The sequence below is a fragment of the Glycine soja genome, chromosome 14 (assembly GCF_004193775.1).
Source record: "Glycine soja cultivar W05 chromosome 14, ASM419377v2, whole genome shotgun sequence".
In the NCBI taxonomy this organism is placed as follows: domain Eukaryota; kingdom Viridiplantae; phylum Streptophyta; class Magnoliopsida; order Fabales; family Fabaceae; genus Glycine; species Glycine soja.
This window is the reverse complement of record NC_041015.1, coordinates 29,046,627-29,064,349: the sequence shown is the minus strand read 5'-3', so window position 1 is coordinate 29,064,349 and position 17,723 is coordinate 29,046,627. Positions and strand designations below refer to the sequence as shown.

Here is a 17,723-nt window from a genome sequence, read left to right as displayed (position 1 = left end):
CTAGGTTTTCCAAGCGTTAGAGATAAGGAGAAGGGATTGGAGCCTCCATTTTACTGTCTCTGTGCGATGTATATTTCTCTCTCCACATACATTATTTCACAAATCCTAACGGTTAACGAGTTTGTGATCGTAGTTGTAATGGGACATGTTTGGGTGTATGTGAGAAAAAGAGAGGGTTTTGAGAGAGGGAGAATGGAAAATGAATTTGAGAGGAAGAGAGCGTAGAGATGTATCCGAAATGTAAAAGTTGACCTAATATGTTTCTATTTATAGCTAGGGCACTCTCAGCCTATCATTTACTCTATTTTTCTTTATTTTATTATTTTATAAAAAGAAACTTTATTTTACTGCCTAGCAAATGAATAAATAAAACATCTTTTTTATTTTCTAAAATTCTCTCAATTTCTTATTTTTATTTGAAGTAAAAGTTGTGGATTACATCGCCTTGGTGGTTGACGATGTGGCTTAAGTCCTTCTCTGATTGACAATCTATGCTCTACCAAATCCCTCAACAATCCTAACATCTCATGGTAATCCAGGCAAAACAATCCTCGTACTTCATGATTAGTTCACTAAGATTTTTTTTATCTCTTTTGGCTAGTAACCCACTTACTTTGGTCATTCTCGGCTTATCACTTGTTCCTAGGATGACTTCTTCTAGGGGATCTTGTGCTTCAAAACTAAGAGACTTCCTTTCAATAGGCAACACTTCCTCTTTGTGTTATGCTTCCTCTTGAGCATATATCATTGTTGATTCGACTACCTTATCCTCAGTGACAAATGATGTTAGCCGATTCAGTAAATCTTTTAAGATTGTAATTTTCTTGTCCATCAACAAACTTGATTGATGGCCATGTTTCGACTCACCAATTTATGATGAACCCCTTCTTGGTAGATTACAAAATCCCTAAGTTCCTTCTTTGTAATTACTAGGAACTTGAATAGGAGCTAAGTAGGGAGAATAAAATAGGGCTTATTCCATCCTCACATCAATCGAAAATGGACACTCATAAGTCAAAATGATACTTACTTGGTCTCCTTTGAAGAACATCAATTGTTCATGTAACGTAGAAGGTACATTTTGGCTAGAATGAATCGAATCACTCCTCAACAGTACGAAATAAGCTAGTTTGGTATCCATAATGAAGAATGTTGAATTCATGGTTTTAGGTACAATCGTTATTTCGGCTACTAAAACCCTTAATGCTAGAGTGACTCCTTTCGTAAAATTGATCATCTGGATATTTGTAGGAATGAACTACTCATGCCTTTTACCTAACTTCTTCAACGTGGTCGACGACATGATAATCAAAATTGCCCCCTATCTACAAATGCTTTGGATAAAGTTTTACCATTTTATCGAGGCTTTAACATACAAAGGATTCAAATGCTTGGTCATTTCTAGTATAGGATGATCAAAAGTTATGATAGGTTGCTTATTAGCCTATGTTTCTCTAATGGTAACCCATTCAGTTTCCTATGAACAAACATCTCCATCTAAGCTCTCATTTTGGCTCGTATTGGCCCAAAATTCACTAGGTATCAAGCTTATAGCATCAATTTTGACCCTTAGCAAGTCGTCATCATTCAACCAAGCCTCCAGCAATGAGTCTTCTGTCTGCTTCAACTCTTGTTCTATTGACTCTTCTTGAGCAACACTTCCTTTCTCCTTATCTTTTGGAACTTGGTCAATTTTCTCATGTGCATCCATCATTTCAACTAGAGAATGGTTGTAAGAATCAACCAAAGCGATTGATTTTGTATTGTGATTGATAAATGCTTCTTGAAATCATGATCCAGTGCAAAAGCTACCTGACTCATTGAAGTCTCTATAGCTTTATTACTTTTAAAAAATAAGTACTACTAATGGTGCAAAATAGTCCATGCTCTAAAGAGTACATAATATAGGTGTCCTTGTTATTGGTTAAAGATTATATGAAAATAAAAAGATATCAAATTAACGAAATCATGGAACAATGGTTGATTTAAACCTTCATACATTTTGTGTCAGATAATATTCGTACTATTAAGAAATCTCCTTAAAAAAATTTAAGCATAAAGTCTAATGGTTTTAAAAGTTGAAGACAAAAATCAAAACTTCATAAAAACTAAAACTTAAAAACTATTTAATGACTAAAATTGTCTTTTGTTTGTACGTGATCCCCACTATTATAGAACGGGTAAAAGGAATTAACTTATGCTTCCTTATAAAAAAAGTAGCATATTATTAATTGTAGGTAAAAAAAATTACAAGATGTGTCATAGTTTGGGAACAAAAAGGCATAAATATGTGAGATAGAAAAATGAGCCACAACTCCAAAAAAGAAGTTACAAAAGTTAAACTTTTTTCCTTTCAAGAAATGTGAGTATTATGCCTTCCTTGTCTATTACATTTAAGTATGCCCTCTCTTTTCTTAACAAAATCTTTACTTTGTTATGTTGAAGTATACACTCTTTTTTCTTAACAAATTCTTTACTTTGTTTTTAAATGGCAGAAATGCACTTTTAGTTCTTTATGTTTTTTTATTATATTTAATTTAGTTTTTTTTATCTTTTAAAAAGATTACTTTAGTTCTTTATCTTTGTAAAGCGAGTCAAAATAATCGTTTCAAAATAATAATAATTTTCTATTTTTAAATATGATTTTGAATATTTTTTATTGGCTTGAGATGTGAAACTTGTATCATTAGATTTACATATATGAAAAATTTTGAACTCAATTGATGTTTAACCAAAAATGGTTATAACCATGGTGAAAATCACATGAAAATTAAGTGAATCCAATATATTAAACAACCAAAAAATTGAAAAAATTAGTATAGAGTCATTTTTTATTACTTGTGAGGCTCATTTTTCACACTATTTTTATTATGTTTTTTTGTCTTTTTTTAACATTAGTTGTATTCCATAGTTTTTTTAAACCAAATAAACTTATTGCATTACATTCAAGATAAAAGCGTACATACAATGTGGAATCAACTTAAAAGTACAAGGACTGACAAAAGATCTTGACACCATGCCAATTGACAGGCAACATGATTAGCTTGCCTTTGGATAAAACTAATCATACTAAATTTGGATGGTTTGAAAGGAGAGATTTGCACTTTTCCCTGATAAAGCCAAATTCCAATTGATCATTGTGGTTCCCATTTATGTTGTCAACAATTTGCTTGAAATCAAATTCCAATTGATCATTGTGGTTCCCATTTATGCTTCAAGAAGTCTCGTGGCATTAACTTCATGTTTTAATGATGAACCTTAAAGACTCATAGTTTAATTTGGTGTTGATGAATGCTCCTTGGTCATCATGCAAATAGAGACCAATCTCAAAGCTATTATGGTCGTTGAAAGAAATAAAGATGACATTACATTTTAAGGTGCTAGTAGCAGGTTTCGTCCAAGAGGGAGATGGTTGTGAGGTAAGTACCTGTCGGTGTTGGTGATGAGAATGTTGTTGATGTGCATGGGTCCATTAATGGAGCAATTTACGAGAAAGGGAGATGAAAGTGGTAGGCTTCGTCCATACTTTGTTGTTTTGCCTATGCCATAACCAGATTTAATGGGCTTTATGGCATTCAAAGAAGATATGCCACTCATTTTCGACATTGGATTTGCAAAGTGGGCAGCATAGAGGGCATGACACTCCTTTGGTTTGGAGATGGGCTCGACAAGGGAGACATCCTCTAGAAATTCTCCAAAAAAGATGTTTAATTTTCTGGGGGACATGGAGTTTCCATATTTGAGGGCACTATTATCAATCAAGTTCTCCAGAAGCTGATAGTAAGCGGATTTGACGGAATAATGGTCATTCCTACTAGGGATCCAAATAGTAATATCATCATCACCATGAAAGTTTGTGAGAGTCACGGATAAGATATCAAGTGCATTGTGCTAGTTTAATGTATTTTCAATGAAAGCTTGGCTCCATAGGTTATTATGATAGTCAACAAGGTCACTTACCATGAGATTTTTCGTGCCAACAGGAGAAAGACTTGAGGCATATGGCTTTGCCTTGTTTCTAAGCCAAGGGTGTTAGAACTCGATGGTCTAATGATACAACTAGAAAACCCATCCTTGCCCATAATTTTAATGATCACAAAGGTATAAATTGTTGATATGCTGATAAACTATTTCTAAGTGAAAAAGACCTACAATATAAGAACACACTTGGTATAAAGTCCTACTCTACATCTCTTTTAAGTGTGTGTGCAACCACTAAGTGGAAAACTGTTTTATTAATAAGTAATATCTAGTTCTCAACATGTTGTTATAAAATTGTTGTCCACTCTTTCTGAAAATCAGTGTCTATACATTGAGTTGCTTTTACTCGCATCCAATGGACTAAATCACTTACACTTTGTTTTATATAACATATAAGTGATGTCCATGTAATGTATTGAGTTCAATGTTAAAGACAAAAGGGATGTGCACAAACCTAACCATTTGAATATTTCAATTTTGTCTCTCTTAAGTTTGAACTGCTAACATTTGAATTTAAGATAAGGACCGAAACAAAGGAATGAACAAGGTGTATTCCTCAAGGATCGCTTTCGACAAAGGGAGAGAATATTAGTTGTCTATACTTCACCAATAGTTGTTTGTACTTTGTTTTTTTCTCTCTCCAACCAAAGCGCTCCACATGGCTATGTGCCAAGATATGAGACAACGATCATATCAAGAAAGAAGGCATGAATCCCACAATAGATACTTCACCTAAGTCTATAATTAGTGAATCAAGATATGAAGTGAAGCAGTGAAGTGTAATACGAACTGAAGTAACAAAGTGAAAGTTATACTTTGTAATAATCATTGGACAATACATTATGTATTTCAATTAGTTTTGTCCTTTGCTTAGTAAAGTTATCTTGTGTATTTGAGAATATTGTTTATCCACTCTTTGAGTGTGCGAATCTTTGTTTGTATTCAATCAAACAATTTGTTTATGAAAGCCAAGAGTGACATGGTGACAAAATAATACTTGGGTGTTCTTCGATTTAAGGGGAGTCTAAGAAGTGTGAAAGTAGTGGCTCGGAGAATACTTGAATAGCCAAGAGTGGCAAGTTAGAATACTTGTTTTGTAATCAGTTTTGATTAGTTGAACCGTTTACAATTTGTGAAGGAGAACTGTGTGTAATTCAGTTTGAGTGAACTCAGTTTGAATGAACTAGTATAAACCAAGTGTGTCTACTTTTCTCTTAAGCTTTAACTTGTGTTTCAAAAAGTCTTCTTTGACACACTTTATCACACAAGTGTTTTTTGAAAGGCTTTTAAGAAAACTTTGTTTTATCACTCACTAGATGATAATCTTTTGTTTTAATTGAAATTGATTTTCTATCATTGGTTCTACCAAAATCGATGTTGTAATGCATGATACAACATCGTTTCTACCAAAACCAATGTTGTATAGTACTTACAACATCGGTTTTTAGATCAAAACCGATGTTTTATGGTGCATTAGAACATCAATTTTGACAAAACCTATATTGTTTTGCTACTATACAACATCGGTTTTAATAGAATCGATATTGTTTTGTTACTATAAAACATCAATTTTGATCAAAACCAATGTTGTATGATGCATTACAAAATTAGTTTTGGTCAAAACCGATGTTGTATGGTGCATTACAACATTAATTTTGTCAGAACTGATCTTGTTTTTGCATTTTTTTTTATATTTTGTCTACTTTGTTAATATTACCCAAATCTGTAAATTGAAAAAAAAACCAATACAGGCAGTACAATATATTATTTTCAAATTATTATTGAATAAATACAATTAAATAAAATAAACACTAAAAGTAACGAAACAATAATCCCAATACATAAAATCATCTATAAGCTAAGCTAAACATAACTCTAACAATCGTAAAATTTGTTAAACACCTAGAGCTTCATTCCTGACTCTTAATAAACATTTTGCCCACTCAATGCGAATTGTCTATATTCTCTCTGGCTCTAATGGTATTGGATCAGTAAAATTCTGCATCATACAATAAAACATAAGTTAATCAATGTAAATAATAACAACTATAACAAATGAAATTAGTTATGAAGTAAACAATTATCATTTCCCAATTATCTTTGAAACCTCCTAGGACTATGGTTGACATTCAATGCATGACGTAATAGCCGCACTCAGTGCTTCCTTTTTGCTTAGTACACTAAGTTCAATAACAAATTCAAATTTATCCCAAAATTAATTAGTGTACAAAGTAATAAAATTTCATTTTGAAGAGATCCAACATTGCTTAAATTACTTACTTTAATTGGAATCCATTTAGCAGTTGCCTTGGATTTTTGTGTGTTTATTGTTGAATCCCTTCAAAGCACTGGTTAAGAGAAACATGCATATATGTTGTACCATTAAAATATTGATGTCAAGTACTAATGATAAAGTAAATGTGTTACAAATTAAAAATGACCTATTAACCATTCCTTTCAAGTAATTGTTGGGCTTATTGAGCAAGGAACAAAACCAAGCGACAACATTGTCCTTAGAACATATAACCACCAATTGCCAATGTCCACTGCATTGTAGAACATTAAGTTATTATAATGAATGCATTATTTAAAATTATTTATCCAGTTTTACTTACTTATTCAAGTAGACTCTTAGGTAGACATCTCTTTGTGAATTATGCATCCATTCCTTATTGTAATCCTCAAATTCAAATTGTGATTTCCCATATCTTTGTATGGATTGTGGTTCAATAAATTCATACATAGAGTCATTCTCCAATCACATACTTAACTCATTCATATGCCTATTTTTGTTGAAATAAAGTAAATTATGCATCAATTTAATACAATCAATTAGGTAATGGACTGTAATTTTAATTTACTTACATAATCCATAATTGTATAACAACGATGTTTAGACATTGACTATCATGTGTTATTTCTCCAAGATCTTCATGCTTTATGTACAAGGGGACATTGTCATTGTACATTATCATCATCACCATCCTTACCTTGTGCTACAGTCAATTTAGAGGTCAAATCTGATTAAAATTGCCTTCATTACTCTTCTACGGTCTAGAGGATTTTCTTTTTCATCCTTTTATCAAATGCTTATAGAATATTAAATTCAGCCTCAGATACAAAAAGGTAGGTAATAGTCAGTGAATAACAACAATGTAGGCAATTTTATACATCCAATTACAATAACACATAAGGTTTAATTGAAATACTTGAATGTCCTCCTAAATCAAATCCTTCTGAGCATCAGGAACCTATCTTTAGTTAACATATGTAACATTCACTTTGTCTCGAGCAATGACCCCCAAATAGGTCCTTAATTTCTTTTTGTGTGGACCATCAGTTTTTCCAGTGGTAAGATCAATATGAACCACCGGTCTCTCCACCCCCACGAGTCTGGCAAACAAGGATCTAAGCCGTGTGACTTTTCTAGTCCTTTTCGATGTAGATGGTAAAGGTGCTGATTCAGGAGGAGGGGAACTCAGTGGTGTAGCCATGTGCCTATTAAAAAACAACATTAATTAAGAATGCACTCAAAAGTACAGTAAGTTATGTAATTGTAAATATGCCAATGAGCATATATGTAAAATGATTATATTAGACGATGTTAATTAATTCTCCTTCATCATGATCGTTACGATTTGCATACACGTTGTCAACTTCTTCTTCTCCATTGATGGTAGGCATGTGTGTGAAGAAAGGAGTGTGACAATTATCAAGGGTTGAATCATGATCTTCAAGATTAACACCAATGGTTTTTCCGTGTCAAACCACTAACCACCTTTCATCACAAGGATCTTGAACATAAAACACCTGTTTAGCTTATTCTGCCATGATGAAAGGCTCATTCTAATAAGCTAGCTTTTTCAGATCTACCAAAGTGTAAATTCGATATCATTGGTCCGCACACCGATATTGCTATTAACCCACTTATACTTAAAAAGGCACATAGTGAATTTAACATAATTAACCTCCCAAATTTCTTCAATGACTCCAAAGTAAGGCATGAATGCCAGATGAGGATTGTCAACATTTACAGTAGCAAAGTGTTTGGATTCAGCTTTCAGACTAACTCCACTATTTTGCTCTGTACTCTTGTCATCTTGTGATTTGGTGTAAAACAAATACTTGTTGATATTATATCCCTGCCAAGTTCTAACATTTCGTTTAGGCTCATCTGCTAACTTCCTTAACATTTCGAAAGCATTGTCATAACCAAAGATTGTATCTTTAAACCAATTTAGGAAAGTCTTGTTATGCTTTTTCAACAACCTATTCTTAGTCATTTTTTGGTTACCTTCCTTGACTAAGGCTTCATGACAAATTATATACAACACAACTTCATTAGTGTTATTCAATATATACAAATGTGCTTGATTCAATTCCTCTAGACCCAAAGTTATAACATGCAGCCCTCGTGAACCCTTACCTGCCACTCTCTCATCATGTTGAGACTCGGAAAGCCCAACAGGTTTTGTCTTTTCAATGTACCTTGAACAAACCTCAAAAGCTTCTTCTGCAATGTACCTTTCAACAATGGATGCTCCAGAATGGTGTAGATTCTTGGTATATCTTTTTAAGATCTTCATGTATCGCTCAACTGGGTACATCCATCATAAATAAATGGGACCACACAATTTAATTTCTTTCACCAGATGAACACTTAAGTGCACCATGATGTCAAAAAATGAAGAAGGAAAATACATCTCCAATTGACACAAGATAATAACAACCTCATTTTCCAAGTTATCTAACTTTAGAGGGCCAATGACTTTGCTACATATGGTATTAAAGAAAAAGCAAAGGCAAGTTATGGCATGCCTGAGTTTGTTAGTCAAGATGTCTTATATTGCCACGACAAAGAGTTGTTGCATCAAGACATGACAATCATCTGACTTTAAGCCAACTAATTTAAGATCTTTCACTTGCACAATGATCTTAATATTTGAAGAGTACCCTTGAGGCACTAAGACACGCCGCAGACACTGACAAAAACTTATCTTCTCATTTCTTGACAAAGTAGGACATGCTAGAGGCAAGTATATTTTCTTACCATCGAACCTTGGATGCAACTAGTCACATATTCTCATCTCAATTAGATCTTGATAAGTATTCAAACCATCATTTGTCTTGTCTTGAATGTTAAGAAGTAGGTCAATGACATTATCACATACATTTTTCTCCACATGCATAACATCAATATAATGTCTAACATCTAGATCAGACCAGTATGAAAGATCAAAGAATATCGACCTTTTCTTCCATATGCAAGTTTTACTTGCCAGCTTCTTTTGGGTCTTTCCAAATATAATATTGATGTTCTCAACCCACTCAAAAACCTACTGACCAGCTAAAGGTATCAGTGCAATTTCATGCTTCTGACTTCCATTAAAATCTTTTTCCAATTGCCGATAAGGATGATAAGGTTTCAGAAAACGTCTATGTCAAGTGTACACTATTTTTTTACCATGTTTCAGTTGTACGTAGTTTATGTAACGATCCACCTCGTCACTATAATATCACTACTCTAAAATGCAACATTTGAATTTTTAAGTGAAAACTCCATTAATTTGATTATGAAAACGAGGGTAAATTTTTCGCGATATACATTCACCAAACAATGCCCAAATAGGTGAATAAATACATATATATTAAACCATTATACATCATTCACATGTTAGAACATAATTCAATTTTTACATGTATCTAAACCTGAGATTTACTCGCCCAATAAAAAAGAATCAAGGAACCAACTAAGGAAGAGTTGATAACAAAACACAACTTTCTCCCAAAACAAATTTGAACGTTATCACGTAAGCTTGGCGACTTCAACAAAAAAATCTCCCTCCAACATCACCTACTTCTGCTCATCTGCTCCCATGAACGAAGGTTCACGATCATTATAGGTACCAACCACATATTACAAAATTGCAAGGGTGAGTTTATTATAAAATATCTACAAACACCATATGACGATGATTAGCAAGAAAATAATAATAATAACCACAATCATTTCAATAATCCATCAGTTTAACATACACTTAACAAACTAGTCATCAACTTTTTTCACAATTCAAATCAATTATGCTCAGAATGATGCATACACCTGACTCAACTCTCAAACACAATGCGGTACCATTCGTCAGGAAATAGTCTAAGTGTATCCACATAACACTCTCACTTAGGAAAACTAGGCAATAACCTGTCGAGGTCACCCTATCATACACAGGCCACTCCTTCCCCCCCCCCCCCCCCCATGAACTGATATTTTAGGAAAAATTCTAAATTAAATAGGAGAACTATGGTATACAAAACAAACTCTTATGCCCATTTAAAATTTAATCAAGTAAATAAAAGAACATGTATAAAATTTTGGACAGAGTTCCCTTTGTAATTAAGACTTTTTCAAAAAATTCCTATCATTAGAACAATAACATCATTCTCAATTTCATTCATCAATAACAAATATATCATATCTCATTAGTTAAAAAATAGTTTTTCTTGAAAACCAACATGCACAAGGACAAACATGCAATCCCATAATCAGGTTCCCTGACCCTAACTATGGTATCAAAACTATAAACAAATAATAAACTCCCCTCATCTATCTATATCTCTCTGTTTGCTCCTCGCGACGTTGTTTTGAGATCTCTCATGTTCACGTTTGTTAGTCCAAACACAGAACTCTATATATCAAATTAAAGACAATTCAGTATAGATTTCAAAGATAAGGTTAATATTAACATTCAGAGTCAAATACCCATTTAATTTTCAAAGGGGCTAAAGTGGTGTTTTGGGATCCACATCAAAGAGACGTTATTTTAAAATTCCGATCATGTCAATGTGACTGGGTTTCGACAAAGGTCACTAAAATGAAATCAATTTCATAAAAAGGAAAGTTTTATGACGTCTCATTTTCAAGGATTTTTCAAAGGAAACGTAAAAAACCTAATAACGGTACCCAAATCACAAAAGATACAGAGATAAGTTCAAACTAACTAGGAGAAGACATAAAAATCACGGTTACCTAAAGAAGGGTCGATGAAATCGTTCTCTACCGAATCCTCGAGTTGAGTTCAAAGAATCTGTTCCGATTTAAGTGTTTCCCTCCATGCGGTGGTTCGAAGGTAAGCAACGGTGACTCATGGTAGTCACCGATGGTCGTGGGTGGTAGAAAAGGAAATTATAGGGTTTGGGTGAGGGTTTAAGGAGAGAGAGAAAAGTAAAAAATCATGTTTTCATGTTGAAGAATATATAATATGCAGATCTCATTTAACGAGCTCATCTTGGTAAGTGAAATTCAACTTTTGGCATTGAGCGTGGCATTTTGCACTGAGCTGGAATTGCTCTTAGTGCACTGATCTTAGTGTGCGAATTATTTCCTCTAGGTAGAATTGTGCTTAGCATGCTGGTCGTGCTTAGTGAGCTGTCCAAAGATGTTATTTTGCAAATCCCAACGGTCAAAACATGAAAATGTGGGTTGCTAACGTAAAGTTCAACTTTGAAAGCAATCCAACGATTAACGAGTTTGAGATTATAGTTTTACCGAAGCAAGTTTTGGGTTAAACTTGAAATCATACATTTCCAACACAGATCAATCAAACTCCACATAACCTAACATCCACACCAAAAAGTTGCGTAAGGATAATTTGCACAACACTTCAAATAATTCAAATTAATCAAATAATCAAATAACACAAGAAATAAATCAAACATTTATTTTTAGTTATCAAAATTTTTGGGCATTACAACTTGTGTCTTCTTTATAGATAGGGCATGCACGATGATCCATAACACTATATCCACTCAAATTTCCATACGTTGGAAAATCATTGATGGTACAAAATACCATTGCACACAACTTGAATGTCTCATTTTGATTCCCATCAAACACGTCAACTCCCTCGTCCCACAACTTTCTCAAATCTTTAATCAAGGGACTTAGATAAACATCGATATCATTTCCTGATTGTAAATTACTAGCAAAACAGGTCACAAACTGTATTTTCGCTTCATGCATAATCAAGAAGGCAGGTTGTAAATTACTAGCAAAACAGGCCACGAACTGTGCTTAGTGCTTAAATTGTCAAAGGGATTCATTCCATTAGTGACAGGTCCAAACCTAAGATTTCTTGCCTCTTTCTCGAAATCTGGATACAAACGATTAATTTTCTTCCATTGGGAAGAATCAGCCGGATGGTAGAGCATTCCATCGTAGTTTCTCCCATCTACATGTCATGTAAAGTCTTTTGCATCATCTACATTAGAAAACAAACACTTAAACCTTGGAATGATAGGAAGATACCATAACACATTTGTTGGGGGGCCTTTGTTTGTGCTTTTATCACTGCTACACTCATCATCATCCTTCACTTTATATCGTGTACCCCACACCTGGGACATTTATGCATTTCTTCAAACTCATCTCTGTATAATATGCAATCATTAGGGCATGCATAAATTTTCTAATACTTCATACCCATTGGACACAATATCTTTTTCACCTCATAATAACTTTTTGACATGTTTTCTTCTAGAAGCATACCCTGCACTACCTTAAGCAATGATGTGAAACTTTTGTTACTCCACCCATATTTGGCTTTCACATTAACCAAACTTAACACCGGTGACAATAATGCCAATGACTTCTTGCACCCCGGATACAAAGACTTCTTTGAATCACTTTCCAATGTATCATACAAAGGGGCATATGCTTGATGAAAAAACTCTTGTCCAAAATCACGAATCATATCCTCTAATCGGTCTCCCATTTCTACATCGACTTGCTCAGTTTGGGACCCCTTTTGCTTGCATGTCAATTCACCATGCCATATTTATGTTATATAATTCTTCTTAATCCCATCACAGAGAAGATATTCTTGTATTTCGTCTAGTACTTGTCGTCTCCCATTCAAACAGTCAATACAAGGACAAAAATATTTCTCATCCTCATCCGGTCGACTTCTTTCCAAGGCAAATTTCAAGAACTATTCAACCTTTTCCTCATACGTAGGGCTCGTGCGACTTGTATTCATTAAACTTCGATCCAACTTTCCTCTTTTGTGAGTCGCATACAAGGTTTATTCGATGCATGAGGATCTCACTTTTTTCATTAAAGATGTGGCCTTATCCCATTTAGGAAGACATTTTTTTATACTAGATTCATACTAAGTATATTTTCTTAGATTTCATGAAATTTCGGCAGCATTTCGTATTGATCTCTAAGTACATGACATGAAAACAGTGACATCAATTCCACCACAATCAAGTATGCACTAAACCGAAATTTCATCAAATTTAAGAAAAGATATTTAACCTATATGTATGTATCTAGTATAAAAAAATGACTCTTCCCAAACGGACAATACAACGATTAATCCAAATTATCCATATTAATCATTATATTGAATCTCAAACGGAAAACTAAGATTCACTCATAATGAACATAACTTGTATATAAAACAACAGTCTATAATAAAATGAAGACATACATTAAATAATCATACCATAGTTTTACTTTTATCAACTACTTTTAAACATGTAACAGATTGAAGTGAATATACTATTTGTAGTGAATATTTGTAATAGTATAACGGTTATTCAATAGATAATAATGGTTCCAACAATTGCTTCTAAATATTTGTAGTGAATATAGTATTTGTAACAAAATTGTTACCTCAATAATGGGCTTCTAGGTGATCTACAGTTAGTGAATAGTATTATTATTATTATTATGTTCAACCCTAGAAGGATGTGATGTATAAACCTCTGGACCCCATATTCGGAGTTTTCGACTTTAGTAGAATCTCTAGTGCATTTTATCATATTTATCAAATAGCAAAAGCAACTACGAAAATAGAAAATCAACATAGTCTCACTACAATAAAAAGCAATAGAATTAAAGACATGCAGAAGTTTGCTACAAACAGTCCCAATCAGCAGAAGCATGCATCAATGATATTATGTTATATGAAAAAGGAAGAAATGCCAAACCAACCTGAATGTAATTTATTGCTATCAATTGTTCCAACCTGTGATCCTTCTTCATGTTGAAATGACTATCCATTGATAAAATTTTCCTAAAATCAGAAGAACATCCCACAACGTCCATGTTAAAGTCAATGTCATTAATTCGATGCGACAATCAAAACAGTACTACAACTGTCCGTGATCATTCATAACTGTCATGTTATCTTCTCTGCTTATGATTCAGTAATACAAAATCCAAGAATTTAGGCTAATACAATTAAATGCTCAATTCTATTCTTGTGTTTTCAAATATATTTAGTTCATGATGAATGTTGTTTAGGCATCAAAGCTACTTAGAAAAGAAGTAGAAGACCAACCATTCAGTAGTTTTAGAATTCACTGCTCTTATCTATACTAACTAATAAGCACTAACAAGTAACCCCCAAACAGTCCCTACTTGTGTTTGTTCGCAACTTGTAATTACTACTTGCATTGATTGCTTTCCATGTTTTAAATTTCTTGTAATGCAGGCAAAAAAAAGTCACTTTTAGGAACACAAGTAGATAAAAAGTCATGGTATCCTTGATTATTCAAGACTTCAATCCTTGCTGCCCAATGCCCACATTCTTCTAACAAAATATTAAATTTCAGCAAGGTAAAGTTAGGCCGTGACTTATTCATTTTGATGCAACTGTATGACCGCATAAGGTAAAATTAAAAAGAAATAATGATGGCTTTAAGAATAATATGATGTGGAAGATGGATTAACAGAGAATGCAACTGCATGATCGCATAAGGGGCATTGGTTGACAGCAAAAAACTGTCAAATTAGTTGACATGATGGCGCACATATTCAAACACTATCCAACACTATTCAATTTTGAAATTTGTGTAAGGACATAGTAACCATAGGTGTGCATCTAATTTCAACCAAACCTTCATTCATCAAGTATTTTTCATGCAGAGAGTAAAAACTAATTAAAGTTAGTATATGTATTTTACCTCTATTGATTCCACTTCATATTTATAAACAAAAATCATAAAGAATGAAAAATGGTGGAAATTCAACTAGTGAGATCTACTCTAAAATCCAAAAGATTTATTCAATTTATTTTTGGGATCACAAAATTTGGTATAAAACTAACTTCTATTCCAATGAAGAGTTAGTTTGGCTGTCAAAGTAAGAAAATCCTCTTTAATGTTGTACATTAAAAATTGGGGGTAAAAAAAAATTCTTTTGAAATGTGTCATAGAAAATGCTTATAGACAGTTAATTTCAAATACCATAGACGCTTAACATTATACATTGTTGTTATGGGAATGTAACAATGAGAAAGATGTTCAACAGACAAGAGGGATATGGCAACATAGTAGGAAATTGCTGGAAAGGACATAATTGGCTATCAAATTCTACTCTTCTTTGCAGGAAAAGGAATTCAGTCACCTTCACTTCTCTAGTTTAATTTTTTATATACTAAATTTTGAGAATGTTAGGCTATTTGGTTTGTTTTACTGATATCTCTTCTTTTTTTGTAATGAGTTAGTATTCCTTGTAGCCTTTTATGTATAAACTTTTTTTCTTTTTTGGCTGATATATAAAATGTAACAATGAGAAAAACTACAAAAAATGCCTATGTAGGATATGAATAACGTAGATATTGAGTGAATTAGGATATGTCAGTATGGTTGGCACTTGTCACGGGACTTACAAAGTTTCTTCTATTTACTTTTTTGTACAATGTGGGACTTCTCATTGCAAAGTTTCTTCTATTTAATGTCATCATATTTACCGATATCATCCACTCACTACATATCTGCAACTGTCATACCAAATCAGACCAACTAATTGTAACATAAAATTCAATTAATCAATTAATTAGGCTATCATCTATTGACAAGTATGCACATTCCCACGTCGTCTATATGGCTTGTAATAATTATTACTAGTTTACTTGGTTAGTGGGTACGTAAAGTAGCTAGCATATGATTATTTGACAAGTAAATCTCTGCTCATATTCTAGAAAAAACACAGAAATCTGTTATAAGACATGGTTTTACTTCCAAGAGGCCACAATTACTATAAACACAATACCAACACATCAAAGAACTACCATGATCAATGCTCCCCATTTTCTAGTTAGCTCAATCATTGGAATAAAATTAAGAAATCATTGGTATATTTTCTTTAACCTACTCTTATTCCATTTTTACTTTTCTCCCAATACGTTTACTAAGATCATCAAAGGAAACTTATTCATTCAAGAATCAACTTTCTGCTTTGCCTTGACCTCAGTCTGTCAAAGTCAATTGCCCCCAATTTTTTAACTAAGCAAGAAAAGGAAAAACTAACTTAATGCCAAAGTAGCAGCAATTATAAAGAAACGGGGCATTTACTTTATAAGGAGTAGCAAAAGGCAATGAAACTTAATCCAAGCACCACTCATTAAACACTCACACAACTAAATCCACTACCAGTACCCATAAAGGCACAAATCACATGATCAAAGCCACAAAAATTCAAACTTTCCATTCCCTCACTTCATCACACTCAAAATCCTTATACCCACAAAGGCTTTGACATCGTATCATTGCATAAATTCAGTGCATTCAAAGGAACTAAATTTATATTTACAATACAAGTACATTTACATTGACTACATTCGTGCAACAAACACACATTTTCACATCAAAAAATAAAAAACCTAAAATAGCAAATAGCAAAATAACCTGGAATGACGCCAGCAACGTTGAGGCAAGGGCTTTGTGCTTCTACTTCCTTCACCCAGAAAGACTTTCACACAAAGCTTCGTGTTTCTACTTCCTTTGTGCTTCTATGACAGCAGCAACAGAGATCGGCACAACATTGCCAGACGTTACGGCAACAAGACCCACAAACACGTTCACACACAAATCAAAGCTAGCTGAGGTGGCGGTGGTGCTTGTGGTGGTGCGGTGGCTATGACAGAGGGCCGAAGAGATGTTAAGGAAGTGTTTGTTCGAGAGACTAGGCGAGGGTTTCAAGCTGAGCTCAAGAGGGTGTAAGGCGCGCTAGAGTTATTATTAAAAGAGAGCCAACAACATTGGTTTTTAAATAATGCATTCAACAACATTGATCTTCAAGAATCGATGTTAAATTTTTGCTATTAACATCAACTATTCCAAAACTGGTGTTAAGTTTCTGTTGGAAAATTAATGTTAAGATTGCGTTAAAAATCGATGTTACAAAGATTCATTTATTTATAAAAATGACACTACCAACAATTTAACATCAATTTTTTTTAATCATGTTGAATGCATATTATGTAGTAGTGTTACTAGAGAAAAAAATAAGCAAACATTAACTTAATACTCTATTTTTATCCATTTTTTATTTTTATTTTTATTTTTTTCAAAGCATATAGAAAGGATCTTGAGGGAGAGGGAGGGGGCAAGGCCCCTACTTGCCCCAAGGCCCCTACTTGCCCCCCTAAATTTGTCCTTGAACGTTAGGGCATTGAGTGAACAAAGGATACCTTAATAAATGAAAAATATTTTAATTAAAAATATTGCAAAAAAATATTCATTAGCAATACTGAGTTAAATGAATTGAATTGTATATTTCAATAATAAGAGGGGGAAACATTAAAATACTTACATCTCTTAATGCGTGTTTAGAAATTCTGTGGATATATAGCCTCCACAATTACTTTTGGGACAAAAGTATCACCTTTGTTATTTTAATTTTGCAACCTACACTTGCCACCTACAAATGGTTTTCCAAACATGTTGTCCTGGGA

General features: G+C 33.3%; 1 long non-coding RNA gene across 1 annotated transcript; it reads right to left on the bottom strand.

The window, feature by feature from the left end:
• Nucleotides 1–9,607: 9,607 nt before the first annotated feature.
• Nucleotides 9,608–17,079, bottom strand: LOC114384438. The gene is made up of 3 exons (XR_003660687.1): nt 16,675–17,079; nt 13,976–14,057; nt 9,608–9,849 (listed from the first exon to the last, which is right to left on the bottom strand). It is a non-coding gene; the product is annotated as an uncharacterized LOC114384438 (long non-coding RNA).
• Nucleotides 17,080–17,723: the final 644 nt, after the last annotated feature.